At 40.7% G+C, this 23,628-nt stretch overlaps 1 long non-coding RNA gene across 2 annotated transcripts; it reads left to right on the forward strand.

Annotated features, from left to right (window-relative positions):
* The first annotated feature begins 4,242 nt into the window (after window positions 1–4,242).
* On the forward strand, window positions 4,243–11,137 carry LOC138995121 (uncharacterized). 2 transcript variants are annotated; one of them, XR_011468511.1, is made up of 2 exons: window positions 4,243–4,690; window positions 9,865–11,137. It is a non-coding gene; the product is annotated as an uncharacterized lncRNA (long non-coding RNA). The 2 variants fall into 2 exon arrangements; XR_011468510.1 differs by having other exon boundaries at window positions 9,897–11,137.
* The last annotated feature ends 12,491 nt before the right edge of the window (window positions 11,138–23,628 follow it).

Below are 23,628 nucleotides of genomic sequence, written 5' to 3' on the forward strand. Positions count from 1 at the left end.
CATCTTCTAGTCTGGTTGGATCTCTGTATATTATTCTTTATTTCGTTAGTGTATGCTTAATTTCTGATTGGTCCTTTTTCATATCCTTGAGGGTCACACTATATTTCTCAGAGGTTTCTAGAAGATTCTTGAGTAACCTTATAACTGTGGTTTTGAACTCTATATCCAGTAGTTTGCTTTCCTCCATTTCTGTCATTTGTGACCTGTTTCTTTGTCTCTGCATTTTGGCTGCTTCCCTGTGTTGATAGAGTGGCTTTGTGTGATAAGTGTCCTATAGGGCCCAGTGGCTCAGCCTTCCCAGTCATCTGAGGTGGACACTCTTGGTGCACCCCTTTGTGGGCTGTGTGCACAGGCTTGTTGTAGTTAAACCTTGATTGCTGTTGGTATCACTGAGAGGAATTGACCTCCAGGTCAATTGGCTGTGCGGACCAGTTGAGTCTACAGTGGGAGAATGTCTGTGCTGGAGACACCCGTATGGGGCAGGACATGATTCAGTGGGGCTTCAGCACTCACTGAGTCTGTCCCCTGAGTGTGTCTCTTATGGATGTGGAGAGTTGTAATCTGAATGGTCTCACTCTGACCACTGGGTAGCGTGGCTCTTGTATCTCCAAGGAGATACAATGTCAGCCACTGCCTGAGGCCACCCAGCAGGAGCTACAGAGAGATCTGCAGATTCCTCCTCTTTGTTTGGGGTTTGGAGGTGCCCAGATGAGGTGCAGCTGTGAAGTAATGCAGGCTACTAATGAGCCTTAGGCCTTCTTTTGGAAGGTCTGGGGTTCTCTGACCCAGATACAGTTTGACAGGCTTTTAGATGGAGAAAGGCCAGGCCATTCGTATGCAAAAGCTTCTACGCACAGCTTGGGTGGGGTTGTAAATTGAGTGGGGCAGGGTCTCAGGGAATCACCAGGGTGGAGAAAACTGCAATGGCTTCCAGTCTGCTCTGCCTTGGAGAGGTCTGGGGATCTGTGTCCTGCGCCCATGCAGGAACAATGAACGCTGCAAGCACCTCTGTGAGAAAGCCACCCTCACATTTCGACCCAATCCCAGACAGTCCAGTTTCTCTCCGTATGAGTCTGGGTCCCCAAATTCTCACCCAGAACTAAAATTCAGAGCATTCAGGAGCTTGTATCTCCCCCGCAATTGAAAAAGACAACAGTGTACCCAGCTGCCAGCCCCTTTTGTGCATGCCTCCATACCTCCACACTTCCACACCTCTGCACCTCCAACTGGACTCAATGCACTTTTCTCTTTCCTTCTGGTTGTAGAATTTCCACTCTGCCAGCCTTCCCGTGGTTCTGGATGATATTTGTTTTTTCTTTTAGTTGTAGTTTTAACGTGGTTATGTGTGGCAGCAAGTTCATGTGTTTAGCTATGCCGCCATCTTGGTTGTCTCTTGAGTTGTAACCTTTTTGCTGGTGGAAGTTTGTGCCTTCTGTTTCTCTGAGCATTTCTTTAGACAATAAGGATAACCAATGGAATGATTTTTTTCCCCAATAAGTGAAGATGTCAGTAATGTTTTAAAAGTAAAGAGATTATTTTAAGAGAAATAAAGAATTATAGAAAAATTGTTTTATTAATTTTAATGAGATTTTTAAAGACCAGTACAATTGATAATCTGAAAGTTAAATGTCAATTCATTATATTTAAAAATCACTGGTATTCATAATTTAGTAATAATACTATATAATCAAAGAAATCATTTCCTACAAAAAAACCTCATATACTTTGAATGTAAGATCATTGTAATTTTTTCCAGTCTCTATGTTCTACAAGTATAAATTCATTACATGTGGTTTCATTCATATGTGGAATATAAGTCAAAAAGTAACAAATGAACAACTATAACAAAACATAGAAAAAGAAAAACTCATAGCCCAGATGGCATGGTTCAGTGGTTACACGTTGACCTATGGGCCAGGAAGTCACAGTTTGATTCTGGGTCAGGGCACATGCCAAGGGTTGTGGGCTCAATCCCTGGTGTTGGACGTGCAGGAAGCAGCAATCAGTGATTCTCTCTCATTATTGATGTTTCTATCTCTCTATCCTTCTCACTTCCTCTCTGAAATCAATAAAAATATGTATTTTTTAAAAAAATCATATACAGACAATAGAATGGGAATTACCAGAGGGAAAATAGGCGAGGGAAGGGCAAAATGGTAAAGGGGATCAAATATATGGTAACAGATAGGCACTAGACTTTTGGTAGTGAGCATGTAATAGAGTACTCAGATATCAAATTATAATGTAGTTGTCCACCTGAACTTTATGTTATTAACCAATGTTATCTAAATTTAATAAATCAACAAATACTAAATGAATCTTTGACAAATCCTAATATGGGAATCAGGATTTGGAAGTAAAGCCACACCATATTTTCCTGACTATTCTTCTGCATTTGAGAAACAGCTCCTGGATTTTTACTGAGCTCTGGTAGAGATTAAATGGATGAGATGCAGATTAGTAGGGCACCACTGAATACTCTGATGTCCAATAATAAAAGTCAGTAGAAAGCTGTAACAAACCAATAAAAACAGGTCACATTGATTCTGAGTGAATAAAGGTTTAGATCACACCACCAACTAAAGAACCCTGAGCAGAGGAGGAGCTGCCAAGTATAAAGGTACCTTCTGTGTTTGGGTTACCTGTTTCTTGGGTCATACCACCATGGTAGGGGGAGATGTGGCAGGTCGAAGGGTAATCAGGTTCGTGAGCCTGCCATCCTGCTACCTGGTTTCCATTAGCTTCTGGCACCACTGTACTGTGAGCAGGATGTCAGAGAGACATCTCCTGGGACCAGGATACCCAGTAATGCAAAGTAAGGGGAGCACCACAGCAATCTGGGGAGGGAGCTGAATTCATAGGCTCCAGAGCTGTTGCTGCGCCTCTTATCTTCCCCCCGTGATGGTGTCAAGGCTACTCCCTGACACTCTTCTCCAACTGCATTTTCTGGGTCTGCCAGCTCATCTGTGGAAAGCCATGGAACCGGGATTGTGTGTATCATGCCTGTCCTTCCCCTGTCTTGCTTACCTATGCATTCCAATACACCCACCTTCAGATAAACTGATGTGTGGATCCCACAGGTGCCCTGATGAGCAGAGAAACCTTTGTTAGGTTATATATGACCAACTTATTGTGGATTTAAGAGGAGGTATAAGGGGATCATCTAACTTCGCCATGATGCTGACATCACTCTAGTATAGTGATGGCGAAACTTTTGAGCTCGGGGTGTCAGCATTTTGAAAAACCCTAACTTAACTCTGGTGCCATGTCACATATAGAAATTTTTTGATATTTGCAACCATAGTAAAACAAAGATTTATATTTTTGATATTTATTTTATATATTTAAATGCCATTTAACAAAGAAAAATCAACCAAAAAATGAGTTTGCGTGTCACCTCTGACACGCGTGTCATAGGTTCGCCATCACTGCTCTAGTATTTCTATCTGCCACAGACAGCACATAAAGTAATATGTTCTAAGTCATAATGAATTTAATGCATCCAGGACATTCAGTAGATAACACTAATGTCCTAGATGAATTTTAAAAAATTAACTTACAGGTTACTTCTTGAATAGGTTATGCTCACATACCCACATGTGGCATAGTTTCCATATTTAAAATGGGCCTAATAAGCTTTGAGCCCTCTTTTAACATGGTAGACAATTAATGGTGCATTTTCTTGTTAACTACACTAAAGGGACTATTCCAACTCAGAATAACTCAGTTTCCCTGTGAATAACAATGTTCCTTCCAAATTATCCCAATATGGAAATTTTAATGAAAAGCATACTTATAAAAAGTGTGGATAATGAAGGGAACAAAGAGAAATGATGAGGCATCCAGAGAAACTAACAACAGTGATTTAGAAGGTTTTTGATTATTATTAACTGAGTTAGTGAATGAATAATGAATACTTCTATTTACTAGACAGACAGAGGCTGCCATAACAGAAAGAGAAAAGGAAATACTGAGTACAACAAATAGAAGGTAAGTGAAAAACCTGAAGTGTATAAGTCAGGAACCGTAAGAATAGTTTTAGTAGAAGAAGTAGAATAGCAATAAATTCTAGGCCATGTAAACAAAAACTACTGATACATTTTTATCAGATTTTGTTGCTGAACCTGGTATAACTTATTTCAGGGAAATGGTGGGGGCAGAAACTACATTACAATATAGGAGATAAGAAAATAAGATGACAATAGGGGGGTGAGGGCCTGTGTAGCGGTCAAGCGGAAAGAAGTTAACTAGAAGAGGACGCTCTGCCGGGAGAAGGCGTGAGCCTGCACGCAGGCCGCGTCAGAACAAAGTCTTGCACGCGAGACTTATTGTTCCGAGGCAGAACTTTCCTTGACGTGATGAATAGTCCACGAGGGCATAGAAAGTTCAGGGGAGGGTGCACTGCTGCAGGTGGAAAGAGTCTTTGTATAACATAGGAAATTAATAGTGTAATGTATAACTTAGCTTTGATGATTTCATAAAGCATGTTTATTAATCATTGTCACTTGCTGTACTCCATTGTTATTTGCTGTGCTCACCCCCAATAAAAGCCATGAGGGATCAGAGGATCTTTGCTATTCGCCTGAGCGAGCGGTAGCCCTCTGCTTCTCCGTATCCTGTCGTCCGACTCATCTCTGTGCCTCCGTTCACCAAGAACATCAATATCTGGCGCCACGAACGGGGACTAGGGGTGAGCCTAAGGGGCGTGGGTCCGAAAGGGAGATGCCAGCGCCGAGTACGCGGAACTTTCGGCAATAGAAGCAGAGCATGGGGACTAGCCCGTCGATGCAGAGTCAATATATAGATGTCTTGAAATCATTGTTAAAGAGTTCAGGGGTAAAAGTGAAGAATGAGGCTTTTAAAAAATTGTTTGAGGCAATTCAGCAGCACTGTTATTGGTTTAACCCAGAAGGAAAACAGCAGTTAAATCTTAAGTTGTGGAAACAAGTTGGAAGGTCATTAAGGAGGGCTCACCAACAGGGAAATGCTATAGAGGCTGATGTATGGGCTGTTTTTAATTTAGTAACGTTAGCTTTACAGCCTTTTCAGTCTGATTCTGAAGATTGTGAAGAAATTCCTATGAAGTCACAAAGTGCTGCTCCAGGAGCTGAATGTTTAAATCCTGAGCCTCTCCCTCCTGGGAAATCACTACCACCCGAGCTGCTCCCGTTAGAGGTCACTGAACCGAGGGAGTCAAGTAAAAGACAGAAAGCTAGGGATAAAAATGAAGTAGGGGGTTATGAAAGAATAACCTCAGCCAGCGATTCAGAGCTGGATGATTCATCTTCTGCTGGTTTGGAAGATGATCGATGCCCTCGCCCTAAGTTAAGGAAAAAAAGAGTGGAGAGAAGGGAAACAGAGAAGAAGGAACTTTTAGGGAGTTTAAAAGAATTGTTACTCACAGTAGTAGAAGAAAAGAAAGAGAATAAAAGTCCTCAGGAGTTGGCTAAGCCGCCGCCAAAAAGTGAAACGGCACTAGCCATTAATCCGGCTTTCGCGGCTAAACCTCCACCAATTTCTTTGCCAACAGCACCTCCCTATGAGGGCCCGAGTGTAGGGCATACTGTTATTATTCCTTTACAGCAGGAGGTTCACAAGGTTCTTTTAGAAGGTGAGGATGAGATCCTTCCTGGAGGCTCTCAATGGGAGGATCCTGGGGGACATTCTATATTCCCCATCGTGAGGACACCAAGACCCGCTAATGAGCAATACCCTCAAGGATATGTAGAATTAAATCATAAACATGTAGAATTAAGAGTGATAAAATTGTTAAAAGAATCAGTTGCTAATTACGGGGCGAATGCCCCATATACAGTAGGAATAATACAAGCTCTGGCTACAGATTTTAAATTAATCCCATATGATTGGAATGCTATAGCTAAGGCAGTATTAGCCCAGGGCAATATCTGCAATTTAAATCCTGGTGGTGGGAAGAAGCCAGGAGAGTGGCGATGATTAACGCCCAACAAAATCCACCTGGATGTAACTTTGACCAGTTAACAGGAACTGGGACTCACATTAGCATCACGCAACAGGTATTATTAGAGGAGGCTGTTATTGCACAAATTAAAGCCTGTTGTTTAAAAGCTTGGTCAAAAATGGAAGAGGCCGGCACTCCGGCCCAATCATTCTCTAAGGTTATACAAAAACTTATTGAACCTTACACTGATTTTCTTGCTAGATTGCAGAAGGCAATTCAAAGAACTGTATCTGGGGAGGAAGCTCAAAGTCAATTGCTTTTGTCTTTAGCTTTTGAAAATGCTAATGACGATTGTAAAAGGGCCCTGCAAGCTAAAGCTGCTGGAGGAACTCTAGATGATTACATCTGCAGTTGTAGAGAAGTTGGTTCTAACAGTTATAATGCTAATCTTCTTGCTGATGCTCTAAAAATTACTGTTCCCCATCCGGGTAAATGCTTTGAATGTGGGAAAGAAGGACATAAAAGAAAGGATTGTTGGAAGACAAAGGCCTCACAAGGGAAGGATAAAGTTTCTCCAGGAGTGTGCTTTAGATGCCGGTCTGTTAGAGATAAGGATGGCAACAAATTACCACCCATGCAGTCGGGAAACTAGATTGGGGCTTAGCTGGGGCCCCAAGAAAAACAATACGAGCAAAAACAAAAGGAAAGGAAAAATAAAATGAAGGTCTCTGATTTATTTCATGCTACCACTCAAAGTGCCGCAGTAGACATTCCAGCTCTTAATGATTTTACTATTTCTCCTGGAGATGGGGTACAAAAAATACCCACCGGGGTTTATGGACCTTTACCAGAGGAAACAGTAGGATTGCTGTTGGGAAGAAGTAGTCTAACAACTAAAGGTTTACAAGTTCATCCCGGAGTTATTGATGCAGATTATGAAGGAGAAATATTAGTTATGATGTCTGCTTTTAGTATTATAAATATAAAGGCTGGAGAAAAAATGGCACAATTATTATTACTTCCCTATAAACAAATAGGGCATACAGCACCAGTTAAGCGAACTGGGGGATTTGGTAGCACGGGAAAAAAGGTCTTTTGGCATACAGTTTTAGGAGACCAAAGACCTCAACTTACAGTAATATTCCCAGAGGGAATAAAAATTACCGGCCTGGTAGATTCTGGAGCTGATGTAACTATAGTTTCTACTTTGTACTGGCCTCCATCTTGGCCAGTACACAAGGTGAATGCAACTTTTACAGGTTTAGGGACCCTCACAGAAATTTTGCAAAGCTCTAATGTACTTGAATGTCAAGGGCCTGAAGGACAAAAAGGTAAAATACAGCCATATGTTGCCTCCATTCCACTATCTTTGTGGGGAAGAGATCTTTTACAGCAATGGGGGGCTACAATTACTATACCTTCCTTACAGAAAGGTCATAGACAAATGATTTGTCAAGCTGGTGCTGGCGTCACTGGCGCCAGTGTTCAGGACCAAAATTTATAGAGGGGGCCACTTCAAAGCACTTCGCCCTGCCTTTAAAATGGAAAACAACTGAACCGGTTTGGGTAGAGCAGTGGCCCCTAACAAGAGAAAAGTTGGAAGCGCTCCAAATTATTATCAAAGTACAAATACAACTAGGGCATATAGAAGCCAGCTCTAGTCCATGGAATTCCCCTGTCTTTGTTATAAAGAAAAAATCAGGTAAATGGAGAATGTTAACTGACTTAAAACGGATTAATGAGATTATTGAGCCTATGGGACCTTTACAACCTGGAGTTCCAAATCCAGCATTAATTCCTAAAAATTGGCATTTAATAATTATTGATTTGAAAGACTGTTTTTACACAATCCCTTTACAATCTCAGGATTGTGACAAATTTGCTTTTACGGTCCCTTCCTTAAATAACAGCCAACCTAATCAAAGATATCAATGGCGAGTTCTCCCCCAGGGAATGTTAAATAGTCCTACCATGTGTCAAGCTTATGTTCATCAACCTTTACAAATATTAAGAGAAATGTTTGTAACAGGCATTTGTTATCATTACATGGATGATATTTTATTAGCACATAAAGAAAAATCTAAAGTAGATAGTATGCTGCAAGAAGCTAGAAAATTGTTTAAAGAGTATGGGCTCCAAATATCGGAAGAAAAAATTCAGCAAGCGGAGCCCTGTTTATATTTAGGACAAAAAATTTCAGCAAGCATTATTCAACCTCAAAAGGTTCAGATTAGAAGGGATAGCCTTAACACCTTAAATGATTTTCAGAAACTGTTGGGGGATATAAATTGGCTTCGACCATCTATTGGAATCCCCACCTATCAATTAACTAATCTATTTCAAACATTAGAGGGACCCTCAGATCTCAACAGTCCTAGGCAATTGACTCCTGAGGCAGAAGCCGAATTACAATTAATTGAGCAACAAATTCAAACAGGACAGTTAGATCGTATACAATCACTGCAGAATCTTAAAGTTTTAATTATTCATACCCCACATTCTCCAACGGGAATTCTTATGCAGGATACTAACATAATTGAATGGGTATTTTTGCCTAATAAATCCAGTAAAACATTATCTACATATTTACAGAAAATTTGCATTTTAATAGAAAAGGCAAGAATCCGTTTGCGACAATTATGTGGACAAGATCCAGATGAAATAATAATACCCTTTAGTAAACAACAACAAGAAATTCATTGGCAATTATCAGATGATTGGCAGAGGGCCTTTAGTAATTTTATGGGAAAAATTCATAATATTTATCCTAAAGACAAAAGAATACAATTTTTAAAAAGAACTCAATGGGTTTTGCCAAAAAAGGTTTCTCCAACCCCCCTATCTGGAGCAGAAACTTATTTTACAGATGCAAACAAACAAGGAATGGCTGGATACAGTAATTTTAAAGAAAATAAAATAGTACAATCTCCTTACCAATCAGTACAAAAGGCAGAATTGTTTGCAATTGTTATGTTACTACAAGATAAAGACTCTATGTCTCTTAACATTATTACTGACTCTCAATATGCGGAGTTTACTGTGCAACACATTGAAACGGCTACTATCTTTAATGATGGGTCTGACTTGCATGAACTATTTCTACAGCTTCAAACGCTCTTACGCCTCCGGCATGATCTTATCTTTATAACACACATTCGTGCACACTCTTTACTACCTGGACCTTTATCTGCTGGGAATGCTAACATTGATCAATTGGTTGGTACAGTAACCTCCGCTCAAAGAGAGCATAATATGTATCATTCCAATGCTAGAGCATTGAAAGAAAAGCATCATATTACTTGGAGACAGGCTAGAAATATTTTCAAAACATGCCCTCACTGTCAGCCATTCCACACTGCTCACTTACCCATGGGGGTTAATCCCAGAGGAGAAACTGTTAATGCTCTTTGGCAAATGGATGTCACTCAGGTGCCAGAATTTGGCAAGCTTAAATTTGTTCACCATTCTATTGATACTTATTCCCATTTCTCATGGGCATCAGCAATGTCCTCTGAAAAAGCTGATGCTGTTATAACACATTTATTAGAAGCCTTTGCTGTAATGGGCAAGCCCCAAGCCATTAAAACTGACAATGGCTCAGCATATTTATCAGGTAAGTGTCAACAATTTTTTCAACAATTTGATATTAAACATATTACAGGAATTCCTGGAAACAGTACAGGTCAAGCAATTATTGAACGGCAGAACCGAACCCTTAAGGAAATGCTGCAAAAACAAAAAGGGGGAGAAGAGCTGGTATCAGGCCAGACTCCCCGACGAAGATTATTAAGAGCTTTATTTACTTTAAATTTTTTAAATTTGAATACAGATACAGTGTCAGCTGCTGAAATGCATTGGGGACATAAAAAAGAGGTCCCGGTAGAACAACCTATTATGTATCAAGATGTCACTACTAACCAATGGTACCCGGCTACCGTTTTAAGATGGGGTCGAGGTTATGCTTATATTTACACAGGAACTAAGAAGTTCTGGATTCCTGACAAAAGAATCAAGCTAAGGCATGGCGAGCAAGAGGAAGCGTGACGAGACGGAGCTGGAAGACCGGCTTGCGCAGTTAACCATCCAGGAAGGACAAACAATTCGCACGCGGTTGCCTCGCACCCGAAACATTTCTCCACCTACATGGGGACAGGTGAAGCGCCTAATGCCAAGAAGGGGAACGCCTTGTGACTGCCCATGGAAGGCCCTGTACTTCTTCTACATTGTTTGTGGCTATGCTGGCCATTCTCACTGCCCAGGTAAAAGGGTTGAACTATGCTTATTGGGCTTACATCCCCAATCCTCCACTAATGAGAGGGGTATCTTGGACAGATGTGACTGTACCTATATATACTAATGACTCTAATTGGATGCCTGGACGTTTTGATGATCGTGGGCCTAAGAAACCAGAAGAAGAAGGAACAAGAATGTACAACTACTCGACAGGAGTTATTGGAATGCCTGTGTGTCTGGGACTGGGTGATCATTGTTTACAATTGAATAATCAAGCCTGGTTAAGTATAGCAAAAAATACCACTAATTCTGAAAAACAACATAATTTATTCATACTTTCTGCCCTAGGATTGAGAGGAAATGAAAGTGATAGGACAGACATGCCTCCAACTTTACCTGTGTGTCAAACGCCTATTCATACACACTCACTAGAGCGGGTCCAATGGACACGGTGTAGAGGGGAAAGTCTGCAGAAGATCCCGTAAAGCCGCAGCAGTGAATAATCAACGCAGTGCTATTTTTTCTGTCATGAACCTGAAGCAAAACAAAAAAGGGGGAAATGTAGCGGTCAAGCGGAAAGAAGTTAACTAGAAGAGGACGCTCTGCCGGGAGAAGGCGTGAGCCTGCAAACAGGCCGCGTCAGAACAAAGTCTTGCACGCGAGACTTATTGTTCCGAGGCAGAACTTTCCTTGACGTGATGAATAGCCCATGAGGGCATAGAAAGTTCAGGGGAGGGTGCACTGCTGCAGGTGGAAAGAGACTTTGTATAACATAGGAAATTAATAGTGTAATGTATAACTTAGCTTTGATGATTTCATAAAGCATGTTTATTAATCATTGTCACTTGCTGTACCCCATTGTTAATCATTGTCACTTGCTGTACTCCATTGTTAATTGCTGTGCTCACCCCCAATAAAAGCCATGAGGGATCAGAGGATCTTTGCTATTCGCCTGAGCGAGCGGTAGCCCTCTGCTTCTCCGTATCCTGTCGTCCGACTCATCTCTGTGCCTCCGTTCACCAAGAACATCAATAGCCTGTTTTGGGAGGGGGAGCCAGCTGGGAGAGGTCAATGGGGGAAAAGTAAGACATATGTAATATATAAAACTTTCAACAATAGAGAATTAAAAAAATTAAAATAAATACGACAAAATGTGTAAACAATTCTCATAAAGTAGCATTCAGGTTAGAAAGTAAACTGATGGTGAATGGGAAAGCGAAGTAACATGGAGACTGAGGAATGTAGGCATCAAGATCCATACATGTATTTTATTTTATTTTATTTTATTTTATTTTATTTCATAACACTGTTAAGTATGAAATGCTTAGCATAATATTAAGTACTCAAAGTATGTGAATTAAAATAATTCTTACAATAATCATTATTAATATACATGTTTTACAGATAAGAAAACTGAAGGGCAAATAGGTTAAATAATTTTCCCAATGTGATATTACTGCCTAGTTGTTGGAGGAAGATTTTAGCATAAGCAGACAGAGCCAAGAGTAAATATTGTTACAATTAAATTACATATAGCTCATTTATGAATGTATGTCTTTTACTGCAAAAGAGCCCACAAAGAGGAGAGGTTAAAGATATAGAAAGAAGTAGTACAATAAATAAACTAAGGACCTGAGGTTGACTAGTCTTAACAGGAGTAAAGGATAGGATGCTTCATTCACGTAAATGGAGAAAAGAAATAAAGATAATTAAATGTGTAGGAAAGTTTATAATATTTAGGGCAGAAGTAAATAGTTTTATTCATTGCAAAAATAGGACAGGATATAAAGTGTTATCTTTCTTTCAATATTCCTTCAAGTTTTATGTGGATTAAAATGTTTTCAGCCTGGCTTGCATGGCTCAGTAGTTGAGCATTGACCTATGAGCCAGGAGGTTACAGTTTGATTCCCGGTCGGGGCACATGCCCGGATTGTGGGCTTGAACCCTAATATGAGGTGTGCAGGAGGTGGTTGATCAAGATTCTCTCTCATCATTGATGTTTCTACCTCTCCCTCTCCATTCCTCTCTGAAATCAATAAAAATATATTATTTTAAAAGGTTTAGAGTCAAGCTACCCACCACCTATATTTTACCTAGGCTGAAATCACTTTGTTCATCCAATCGGCAGCATTTTAAAACCTGCCAGAGTTGGTGAACTGTGTCCCTCCTGTTTCACTAGAACTGAGGGGACTATTTTTGTTTTATAGCTCCAAGAATGAGTATTAGGTGGCATATTAAAATACAAAAAAAGCAATCATTCTCCCATAATCCTGTATTTTTCCCATTGCTTCCCTAAAATGTCAATACAATCTCATGACTCCTCAGGATAATCCTGAAAATTTTGTCAAAACCAAATTCATTTTTAAAACTCATAACACCTTTTCCATCTTCCTAACTACAGTCCATACTGAGAGCTTGCTTGTTGTCCTTACCTGTTTCTTACTGCGTAGCTACTGGAAAAGCAAATAAAGTACTGACACAGGCCATAGAATAACAAATACCACTACACTAAAGACTATAAAGTGGAAATCTTTGTGCCTTGCTTTGGAGTTGCTCATTTGGAGAATAAGTGCCACATGTTACATAAAAAAACAGAGATCTGAACCCTAATTTCTTCTCCCTCTCTGACTGGTGAGGTGAAGTTGTGTGACCTTGCAACTGTGGCAGTTGAGCAATTCGATTACAAAATATCCAATGTCTAATTTTCCCAATATATTTTCTATTACATTTAATGAATTTATTTTCAAGCACAAAAGTCACATCAACTCTTGTATCTCCTGGATGCAATAAAACAGAGAGACTCTAAAGGAAAATAAAATGGAATATTTGGAGCCCAACCCTTCAGATAGTCACAATATATAGTAGCTCTAATCCTTTAATTCTGTCATAAAGAAATAGAAATTCCTCTTACTATCAAATAAGAATGATTATCAAAAATATTTTATTATTTTTATATTAAGAAGAATCAGTTGATCAATTTTCTTTCAATGAATACTATATTCTTTTGAAAACAATCTTTATATAGAATCCAGCACTTTGAAAATAATATGAAAAATATTTTCAGAAAAGAAGGTGTAATCTTCCATGCTATACTCAATTGTGGAAGGAACATTGCTCCTCACAATAACAATTTGAAATGTTCAGTAAAGTTACCAATAATTCTATCTTGGAAATAGGTGAAGAACAGAGCTTTCCATAAATTATAAAGCTAGAATCAACATTACATGGAAGACAGAAATCTAGAAGTCCTATCTGTCTTTAACCTCTTCTCACCCTCCTGATGCAGAAGCACATAAGTAAAATATTATGTTCATAATATTATTTACTTTTCTAATCAAGTGATATGCTGATTCCTGGGAAGTGCACAAAATATGGGCTAAATTCAATGGATGTAAGGAACTCAGAATAGAAAAATTCACAAGTTGCAATAGGTGACACAAATCGGGAAAATATAGTATCCTAGGAGATTAGTTGTCAGGATAAACAATGATTTCCTTTTATCAATAAAAATGAGCCCTTCTACATGCCCACTGTTACTGGGATTAGAGAATAAACTGATATAACAATGATAGGGCCAGACTCTAGGAAAGGTTTACTATATTTTCATATTGCTCTTCTAGATAATTCTGGACTATATGCTGCTTTTAGATGACCAGTATTTTGTGTATTACCTCTACCTGTTACTGCCTTAAAAAAATTAAGGAAATTAGTATTTTCCCAGATTAAAAAAAAGTCAACAATATGTTAAAGGTAAACAGATTGTTTTAGAAGTAATTATAAAAAATATAGGAAAAATAATAATTTTGTGAAACATTTAGTTAACAGTAACTGATTTCCTCTAGTGTAATCTTCACTAATTAACTGTTTTATGGGGAAGGGGGGGTTATTACTGGTCATTTTTTTGTTTATATTTTTAAATATTTATTGTTGAGAGTTTTAGAGATGTCCCCCTTTTTCCCCCATTGCCTCCTCCATCTGGTTCACTCTCCACCCGCGGCCTTCACCACCCTATTGTCTGTGTCCATAGCTAATGCATGTATGCATATAAGATCTTTGGTTAATCTCTTCCCACCTCCCTCTGTTCCCTCTGAGATTCATCAGCCTGTTCCATGTTTCCATGCCTCTGGTTCTATTTTATTCATCAGTTTATTTTGTTCATTAGATTCCTTGTTCATTTATTTTACTTTCTAGATTCAATTATTGATAGATATGTATTTATTGCCATACTACTGTTCATATACTAGTATTTATTTCTTCTTCTTCTCCTTCTTTCTTCCTTCCTACCTTCCTTCCTTCCTTCCTTCCTTCCTTCCTTCCTTCCTTCCTTTCTCCCTTCCTTCCTTCCTTCCTTCCTTCCTTCCTTTCTCCCTTCCTTCCTTCCTTCCTTCCTTTCTTTTTCTTTCTTTCTTTCTTTCTTTCTTTCTTTCTTTCTTTCTTTCTTTCTTTCTTTCTTTCTTTCTTTCTTTCTTCCTTCTTCTTCTTCTTCTTCTTCTTCTTCTTCTTCTTCTTCTTCTTCTCTTCATCCTCCTCTTCCTTCTCCTCCTCCTCCTCTTCCTTCTCTGTCCTCTTTCTCTTCCTCTTCTTCTCTCTAAAGAATACCCTTCAACATTTCATGTAATACTGGTTTGGTGGTGATAAACTCTTTTAGGTTTTTCTTGTCTGTGAAGCTCTTTATCTGACCTTCCATTCTACATGAGATCTTTGCTGGGTAGAGTAATCTTGGTTGTAGGTCCTTGTTATTCATCACTCTGAGTATTTCTTGCCACTCCTTTCTGGCCTGCAAAGTTTCTGTTGAGAAATCAGCTGACAGCCATATGGGAGCTACCTTGTAGATAATTAAATGCATTTTTTTTGCTGCTTTTAAGATTGTCTCTTTGTCTTTAACTCTTGGCATTTTAGTTATGATGTGTCTTGGTGTGGGCCTCTTTGGGTACCTCTTGTTTGGGACTCTCTGTGCTTCCTGGACTTGTAAGTCTATTTCGTGACCAGGTAGGAGAAGTTTTCAGTCATTATTTCTTCAAATAGGTTTTCAGCATCTTTCTCATTCTCTTCTCCTTCTGGCACCCCCATAATGTGAATGTTGGTATTCTTGAAGTTGTCCCAGAAGCTCCTTACACTATATTCACATTTTTGAATACTTTTTTCTTTTTGCTCTTCTGGTTGGGTGTTTTTTCTTCCTCATTGATTCTCAGAATCTTCTACTCTACTCTTTAATCCCTGTAAATTATTCTCTATTTCAATTAGTATATGCTTAATTTCTGACTGGTCCTTTTTCATTTCCTTGAAAGTCTCACTAAGTCCCTTGAAGCTCGCATTTAGTCCCTTGAAGCTCTCATTAAGATCCTTGAGCAACCTTATAATCATTTTTTTGAACTCTTTATCCAGTAGTTTGCTTGTTTCCATTTCATATAATTCTTTTTCTGGAAATTTCTTCTGTTCTTTTATTTGTGATATGTTTCTTTGTCTCCACATTTTGGCTTCTTCTCTTGTTTGTTTCTATGTATTAGGTAGAGCTGCTATGTCTCTTGGATTGATAGAGTGTTGTTGTGCAGTAGGTGTCCTGTAGGGCCCAGTGGCTCAGCCTCCCCAATCACCTGAGATAACCACTCTAGGTGTGGCCCTGTTTGGGTTATGTGCAAAGTCTTGTTGTAGTTGAGCCTTGATTGCTGTTGGCATCACTGGGAGGAGCTGACCTCCAGGTTAGCTACAACTACAGTGGAAGAGCTGCTGTGCAGTAGATAGCCCTTTAGAGCAGGACTTGGTTCAGTGGGGCTTTGGTGTTCACTGTGTATGGCCCTTGAGTGTGTTGCTTGTGGTTGTGTAGAGTCTGGTGTGGTCTAAAGCTTTCCACCAGGTGCACTACACTAGCTCTGGGGCCTCCTGGGAGTTACAAAGTCAGCTACTTCATGGGGTCACCAGGCAGGAGCTACAGGGTGATTTGTTGATGGCTGCTAATTATATTGGGCTTGGAAGTCCCCAGATAAGGCCAAGCTGTGAAACAAGGCAGACTGATGCTAGTGCCAGGTCTTGGGCCTCTTATTGATAGGTATGTGGCATACTAATGATAGCTGCTTGTTTGAGAGATTTTAGAAAAGTCTGAAGCCTGAGCCAGGACAGGCCATTCATATGGAAGAGTCACAGCAAAGAGCTTGGTGAGGCTGCAACTTGTATTGGGCAGGGTCGCATGGAATCACCAGGGCAGAGCGAATAATTTTAGCTACACTGATGGAAACTCAGATATGGCTGCTAGTCAGTCAGCTCTGGGACAGGAGGGAGGGGCTGTCCCAGCACAGAAATAATGACCCTGCCAAGTACCTCCTTCTGAGAAAAAGCCACTACCAAATTCCTACCCTGATGCCAGACTATCTAGTCCCTGATTCACCCAATGCTACTGCCCAGGACTGGAGCTCAAAGGGAGAGGGACTGTGTAAGTTCATGTTCTGGCCCTTTAAGAGGAACTGCTTGGGACTCAGCCACAATCCTTCCTACTTTTTACAGTCCAAAGTTATGGGACTTCTCTTCACAGCTCTGAAATCCTTAGTTAGGTCTGTTGTGGGGCTGGGACCCGTTGCATCTCATGGGAGGCCTCTGCAATGGAGATATTCCTCCAGATTACTAAAACGCTACACATGGGTATCAGAACAGTCTGTTCTGTGCCTCTTCCCCTCCTACAAGTTTCAATGTACTTTCTTTTTTACTTTTCTAGTTGTAGGATTTCCATTCAGCCATATTTCAGACAGCTCTGAATGATGATTGTTCTGTATTTTAGTTGTAATTTTGATGTGGTTGTGGGAGGCAGTGAGTACTGGTGCTTATCTGTGCTGCCATCTTGGTTCTCCTATATTTTATGGTTTTTATGTCCTTTTTTATGCTTACTATCTTTTTGTTGAAATTCTCACTGAGTTCCTCTATTCTTCTCCTAAGTTCCTTGAGCATCTTTATTACCATTGCTTTGAACTCTGTACCTAGTAAATTGCTTTCCTCCATTTCATCTAGGTTTTATCCTGGAGATTTTTCCACTTCTTTATCTGGGGCATGTTTCCTTGTCTTCCTATTGGGCTGCCTAAAACTCAGGGTTTAAAACAGCAACCATATAATTTGCTCATTATCCTTCAGATCAGCAATTTGGGCTGAGCTCAGTAAATGTTTCTACTTTGGGATTTGCCTGGGCTCATTTATTAGGATACAGTTAGCTGTCAGCTTGGCTGGGGCATAATGCCAAGAAAGGCTCACACATGTATGAAGTTTGGCAGATTAGCAGGGCACTTTGATTCTTACTTCATGTGAGCTCTCTAACAGGCAAGTCTGGGCTTCTTCACATGATAACAGAATTCCAGAAGAGCTTCTTTGAAAGTTCTAGGCCTAGGTTTAGAAGTTACACAGTATAACTTCTGCCATATTCTATTGATAAAATAGGTCATGAGGCAAGCCCAAATTCAAAGGATGGAGAAATAGACCCATACCTCTCAATAGGAGTTGCAAAGAATATATAGCATTTGTAACATACAACAGAAAAAAAAAATTCCATTTAATCTATACTAATAATAGCCTAGGGCTGTCATGACCTAAATGACCATATGGATGACTGGTCACCAGGAAGTGCATGGAGCACCTCTCAGTACCTCCCCCGCAGCCCACAAGGCTGGCAGTAGGTGGGCGGGGTGAGTTGGAGGCCTAACAACCTTGCTGCTGCCACAGCAGCTGTAAATCAGGCCCAGAGAGAGGCTCAGAGAGAGAGACAGGTCCTGATCAGCAGCCACCGTGGCCGTTGGCGAGGCCTGGAGAAAGAGAGAGGTGAGGCCTAATCAGCAGCTGCCTCAGCTGCTGGTGAGGCCCAAAGAAAGAGAGAGGCAGCGCCTGATCCACAGATAGGCCCGGAGAGAGAGACAGCTGAAAGCAGAGCCATTCTGAATTTCCCAGAAGAGCCAATGGCTGCCTAGGAGGCGGAGCTTTTGATGCTGACTGGCATAGAAACTTACCAATTAGAACCAAATCTATGTGAACTGCCAAGGCAGAACCTAAGGTGGGGGCTGAGGCGGGGTTTTAAAGGCAACAGCTGTTTGGTGTAAGGTGTAAGAAAGCAGTTCAATTTTTTAATAACCAGTTTGGCAGTATAGTGCATATGGCTGTCAGTCCAGATATAGGGATTATGTATTTTTGTCTTAAAGAGCATCTCCTCCTGCTAAAAAAGGCTTTTTCCCCCCGCCCCCCCCATTTAAGCAATCCTATCCTATATAATCTATCTATACTAATAAAAGGATAATATACTAATTAGACCAGGTCAACCAGCCATCTTCTGGATGTCTGACTTTCTTCCGGACAAAGCCATGGTGGTGGGAGCCAAGGAAGAGGCAGTTAGGGGCAATCAGACCAGCAGGGGAGGGAAGTTGGGGGTGAACAGACTGTCAGGGGAGGGCAGTTGGGGGCAAGATCAGGCTGGCAGGGGAGGGCCATTGGGGCCAACCAGGCTGGCAGGGGAGGACCATTTAGGGCGACCAGGCCAGCAGGGAAGCAGTTAGGGGTGATCAGGCAGGCAGGCAGATGCAGTTAGGGGTGATCAGGCTGTCAGGCAGAGAGGTTAGGGGTGATCAGGCAGGCAGGCAGGTGAGCAGTTAGGAGCCAGCAGTCCCAGATTGCTAGAGGGATGTGCGACTGCCAGTTTAGGCACGATCCCATAGGGGTCCGCAATTGGAGAGGGTGCAGGCTGGGCTGAGGGCACCCCTCAGTGTATGAATTTCATGCACCGGGCCTCTAGTATATTATAAAATCAAGTGAAGGGCAGTCATGAGGAAATATAATATTCAAACCTGATTCTAGTAAAAAAAATATCTACTTTATATATAAGAAAGCATTATGCTTTATGGAATCTTTATGTTTACTTGCCTTTAAAATTAAACAATTCTATGAGATCACAGCTAAGGTTTCATTTGACTTTCTGAATAAAGTCTCTGAACTCTCTCTTCTAGTTTCAATTATTCTACTATTCTAATATCTCTATTATGTAATATCTCTGTTAAGAAGGAAATTGCTTATCTGTGAATGAGTTTTCTCTGGGAATTATTACTCCTTCCTTCTCAATGGATTAAAAGTCATTCATTAAATAAATCTAAAATTTTGGGTATTAACACGTTAAGCACCATGTCAGTCACCAGTGACTGACACTATACTCTCTGTTTGGACCTCGACAGTCTCTGGCCACCAGCATATCAGTGAAATCAGATATTGTGGGCTAAATGGGAAGGGAGAAAAAAACAGGCTTGAGTCTTAACATGTTCACATTAGAATTATCAATGTCTGTTTTCTGAAACATGAAGCAAAATGTGAAAGTCTAGTATGCTTTTCTGTTGGGGTCCAGCCCCAGCAGGTCCAGGGGTTCCCCAAGGTGTGGACGGAGTCTGCGAAGAAGGAATGACATGGAGGCCGAGTTCAGGTGATCATCATGGCGAGGTTCCTCTTAGCCAGGTTCCTCTCTTTATTGTCCTCTTACATTTGTATTTATACTATTTGATCTTAACCCTATCCATTCTATTCCAAAGGTCAGGGCGTTTCTTATCTCCATTCCAAGGTTACTCTATTGTTCTATTAAGCTACAAGGAAGTAACTGAAGGAGGTTATTCTAAGTAAAGATTATGTAGCTTAAGCGTGATTGTTCATAGTTAAAGTGATTAACTACCTGCCTGGCACTTAGTTAAGGGGTTTTACTGATAAAAATCCTCACCTGGGGAAACAACCTTTCTTGGGGAGGTTGTCCTGTTTAAAACACATAGAGTTAAGAGTGGAGCAAACATATTAAGAACAGTATGCCATATACGCCAGGTCCCTTGAAACATCCCTGTGTCAAGCAGCAAGGGTGGATCAGCTTCCAGCACTTTTCATATCTGAATGATTTCTAATCTTGATTTTGTAACCACCTCCTGTTTGCAGAAGGCAAAAGGAAATTAGTGAACATTTAGTGAAAATTTACTCTCTTTTAGAAAAGCTTCTAAGGCCTTTATATGTGTTAACTCACAGAAGACACACAGAAATCCTTTTTATAGTCATTATTATTATTATTTCTTCTTTAGAACTATGGAAACTGAAGTACAGGATGTTCAGGTCCTCTACCCAAGTGTTCATGGGGAGGAAGTAACGAAGGTGGGACTAAAACAGAGTAGTCTGGCACCTGGACCTAACTACTTTGCATATTGCATTAATTAAAAGAGAAGAGAAAGACACTGACTCCAAAACTCCACATATTACTTGAAGAGACACTGTGCTAACTACCAAGTGTACAACAATATAGAAGACCAAGAAAGTTAGTTTTTCTTGATCTGAGTGGTCTTTTCAACAGACACTTTCCATAGTCAGAATATATTGCTCAACTAGCCAAACTTATTTTAGCCAAGAGAGATGTTTACCATCTCTCTCAAATACATAAATATTTTTATGTCACTATTGTAAAAAAATTTTAAAACCTAAGAAAAACATCCCTTTCAAATGGAACCTAATCATCTTTAGTAGAAATGTCATCATTACTTTTAATAACTAATAGGGCTTATAATGTTAATTTAAGATTATAGGGGAGGACAGAGAAATGGCAGCTGAATAGGCAGCAGTGTCATACATCTCCTCCTAGGGCAGTGATGGAGAACCTTTTGAGCTCAGCGTGTCAGCATTTTGAAAAACCTTAACTTAACTCTGGTGCCGTGTCACATATAGACATTTTTTGATATTTGCAACCATAGTAAAACAAAGATTTATATTTTTGATATTTATTTTATATATTTAAATGCCACTTAACAAAGAAAAATCAACCAAAAAAATGAGTTAGTGTGTCACCTCTGACACGCGTGTCATAGTGTTACAGGAAAACTGGACAAGAACCAAACAGCGCTCTGAGAGTTTGGAGTTACACTTTATTCACTGCGGCAGGCTCAGGGAAATGAATCCAAATATAAGCAAAGCTACAAGCAGAACTTTCCTTTTTATAGAAGAGCCAGCCCTTTGTGTGCTTGCTGGTGGCGGCCTTGAAAACTATACAGTTCTATCCAATTAAAAAATGCACCTGGCATGGCATTGGGTGTATCTAGTCTCTGGCCTACAAGGTCAGACAGCTAAGTTTATCTCCCCCACTATTCAAGCAGGCTAGAAAGCAAAGTTACTTTTTCAGAATAAGAGGCCGTCCAAAGAATAGCAGAGAATTCCAAACAGTAGTTTTACAGAATAGGGGTTTTCCTTCACAATAGGTTCACCATCACTGTCCTAGGGACAGGCCAGAAAAGCAACTAAATCGGAGAACATCATCCTAAATGAACAAATTAGAAACAGCTGAGGAGACAATATTCAATAAGGAAGGGCAGAGGACACCTTGAGAACACCACTTGCCAGCCATAATTAGCATAGAACCACCATGATGACCTATAAGTGAATGGTGCAGTACCTCCCAACAGGCTCCCAGACATCTGCAGAGAGCGTGCACACCACCAGCATGAGCTCCCGCACCAGGCCTCCTGACCAGCCTGCTGGGATCCAGTGTTCTAGGATCTGGCTCCAAGATCCTGCAGAGAGTGCAAGCCAAGGGAAACCCAGTGCCCCACCCCCACCCAGAACCCAGAACCATGCTGCTAGCCTAACTCAAAGCCACCCAGCACCCACTCCACCCCAGAACTAGGACCTGGTGCCAGGGAAAGCGGGAGCAACCCATAGCATGCCACAGGGAAACTCTGACTGTGCAACCCAGAGAAACCCACACCCACTTCACTCTGGCCACCAGGAGAGTCCTGCCAGGGCCATCCAGAGAAACCCAACACACACCTCACTCCAGAAGACAGGAGAGTGCAGACTGAGTGACCCAGGGCAACATGCCCCCACTCCACACTGAGGAGGGGTGAACTGGAGTAACACAGCAAGCATCTCACTCCAGGCTACAAGAAAGGAGGGACTGTGTGACTCAGAGCAACCTGCACCTGCTTCTCCTCATCTGCTGGGACAGTCCTGCAGAGGCTACCTGGAGCAATGCAACACACCACTCACTCTGGGCCATATGAAAGCACTGCCAGGGTGACCCTGAGCAAGCCAGGGGCCACAGGACCACTCTGAAAATATGCTGCCAGAGAGACCTAGGGTGCCACCCTGCCATAGGTGCTGGGATGCACAGTGAACTGCATGCCAGAGGGCTCTGGGTCCTCACAGGGAGTCTCACATCAGAGAAACTGTACATGTGCACCCACCACCCTGAAGCAGACAACTGATAGTCCAGATCAGTGGGAGAAGGGGATACAACTCACAGCAGAGACAATAAAGGCAAAACAGACCTATCCTCTGGGCTAACAATTTCCAAAGTATTGCCCTGATAGGGTCTTCAACCTCTCAAATCCTAAGCAGGATGCCCAGGGCCAGAAAGAGACAGCAAAAATGGGGAAACAAAGCAACACCCATCCCCCCCCACCCCCCTCCAGTAAAGAAAAGGAGGTATCACCAGAAAATGAGCTAAATGAAGTGGAGGCATGCAATATCTCAGAAAAAGAATCCAGAGTAAGGGTCATACAGTTCATAAACTGAATGGATGAGAAAATCAACAACTTATGTAAAAATCAAGAGGGAAAAAAAATTATATAGCTACAATAAAAAACATGATGAAAGGTTTCAATAATAGTCTAGAAGAAGTGGAGGACCAAATTAGTGAGTTAGAAGATAAGGCACAGAAACACACCCAATCTGAACAGCTAAAGGAGAAAAAAATTAGAAAGCAGGAGGAGATCCTAAGGGAGACTTGGGACAATATGAAATGAAGTAACATACATATAATAGGATGTCAGAAGGACAAGAAGAAGAGCAAGGATTAGAAAACATATTTGAAGAAATAATGACAAAAAACTTCTCTAATTTGGGGAAGAAAAAACTCACACAAGCACAGAGTCCCAAACAAGATGAACCCAAAAAGGCCCACATTAAGACACGTCATAATTACAATGGCAATGTTAACAACAATGAGAAAATCTTAAAGACTGCAAGAGAGAGACAGAGAGTTAACTAAAATGGAGCTCCCATTAGGTTATCAAATGATTTCTCAACAGAAACACATCAGGCCAGAAGGGAATGGAATGAAGTATAGAAAGTGATGCAAAGCAAGGGACTGAATCCAAGAATACTCTATTCAGCAAGACTCTCATTAAAAATTTAAGGGGAAATCAGGAGCTTCATAGACCAAAAAAAAAAAAAAAAAAGGCTAAGGGAGTTTATGACTACCAAGCCAATGCAAGAAATGCTGCTGAAGGGACAGTTGTAAAAAGAAGAAATAGATAGGAAAGAAGGAACATATGCATAAAGAATAGAAATGGCTACAAACAAGTACCAATCAATAATAACCTTAAATGTAAATGGACTAAATACTCCAATAAAAAGACATTGAGTGGCTGAATGAATAAGAAAACATGACCCATACATATGCTGTCTACAAGGGACCCACCTAAGAACAAGGGACTCACACAGACTAA

Source organism: Myotis yumanensis, unplaced genomic scaffold, assembly GCF_028538775.1.
Source record: "Myotis yumanensis isolate MYYU_CA2020_CCGP unplaced genomic scaffold, mMyoYum1.0.hap1 SCAF_1, whole genome shotgun sequence".
NCBI classification, from domain to species: domain Eukaryota; kingdom Metazoa; phylum Chordata; class Mammalia; order Chiroptera; family Vespertilionidae; genus Myotis; species Myotis yumanensis.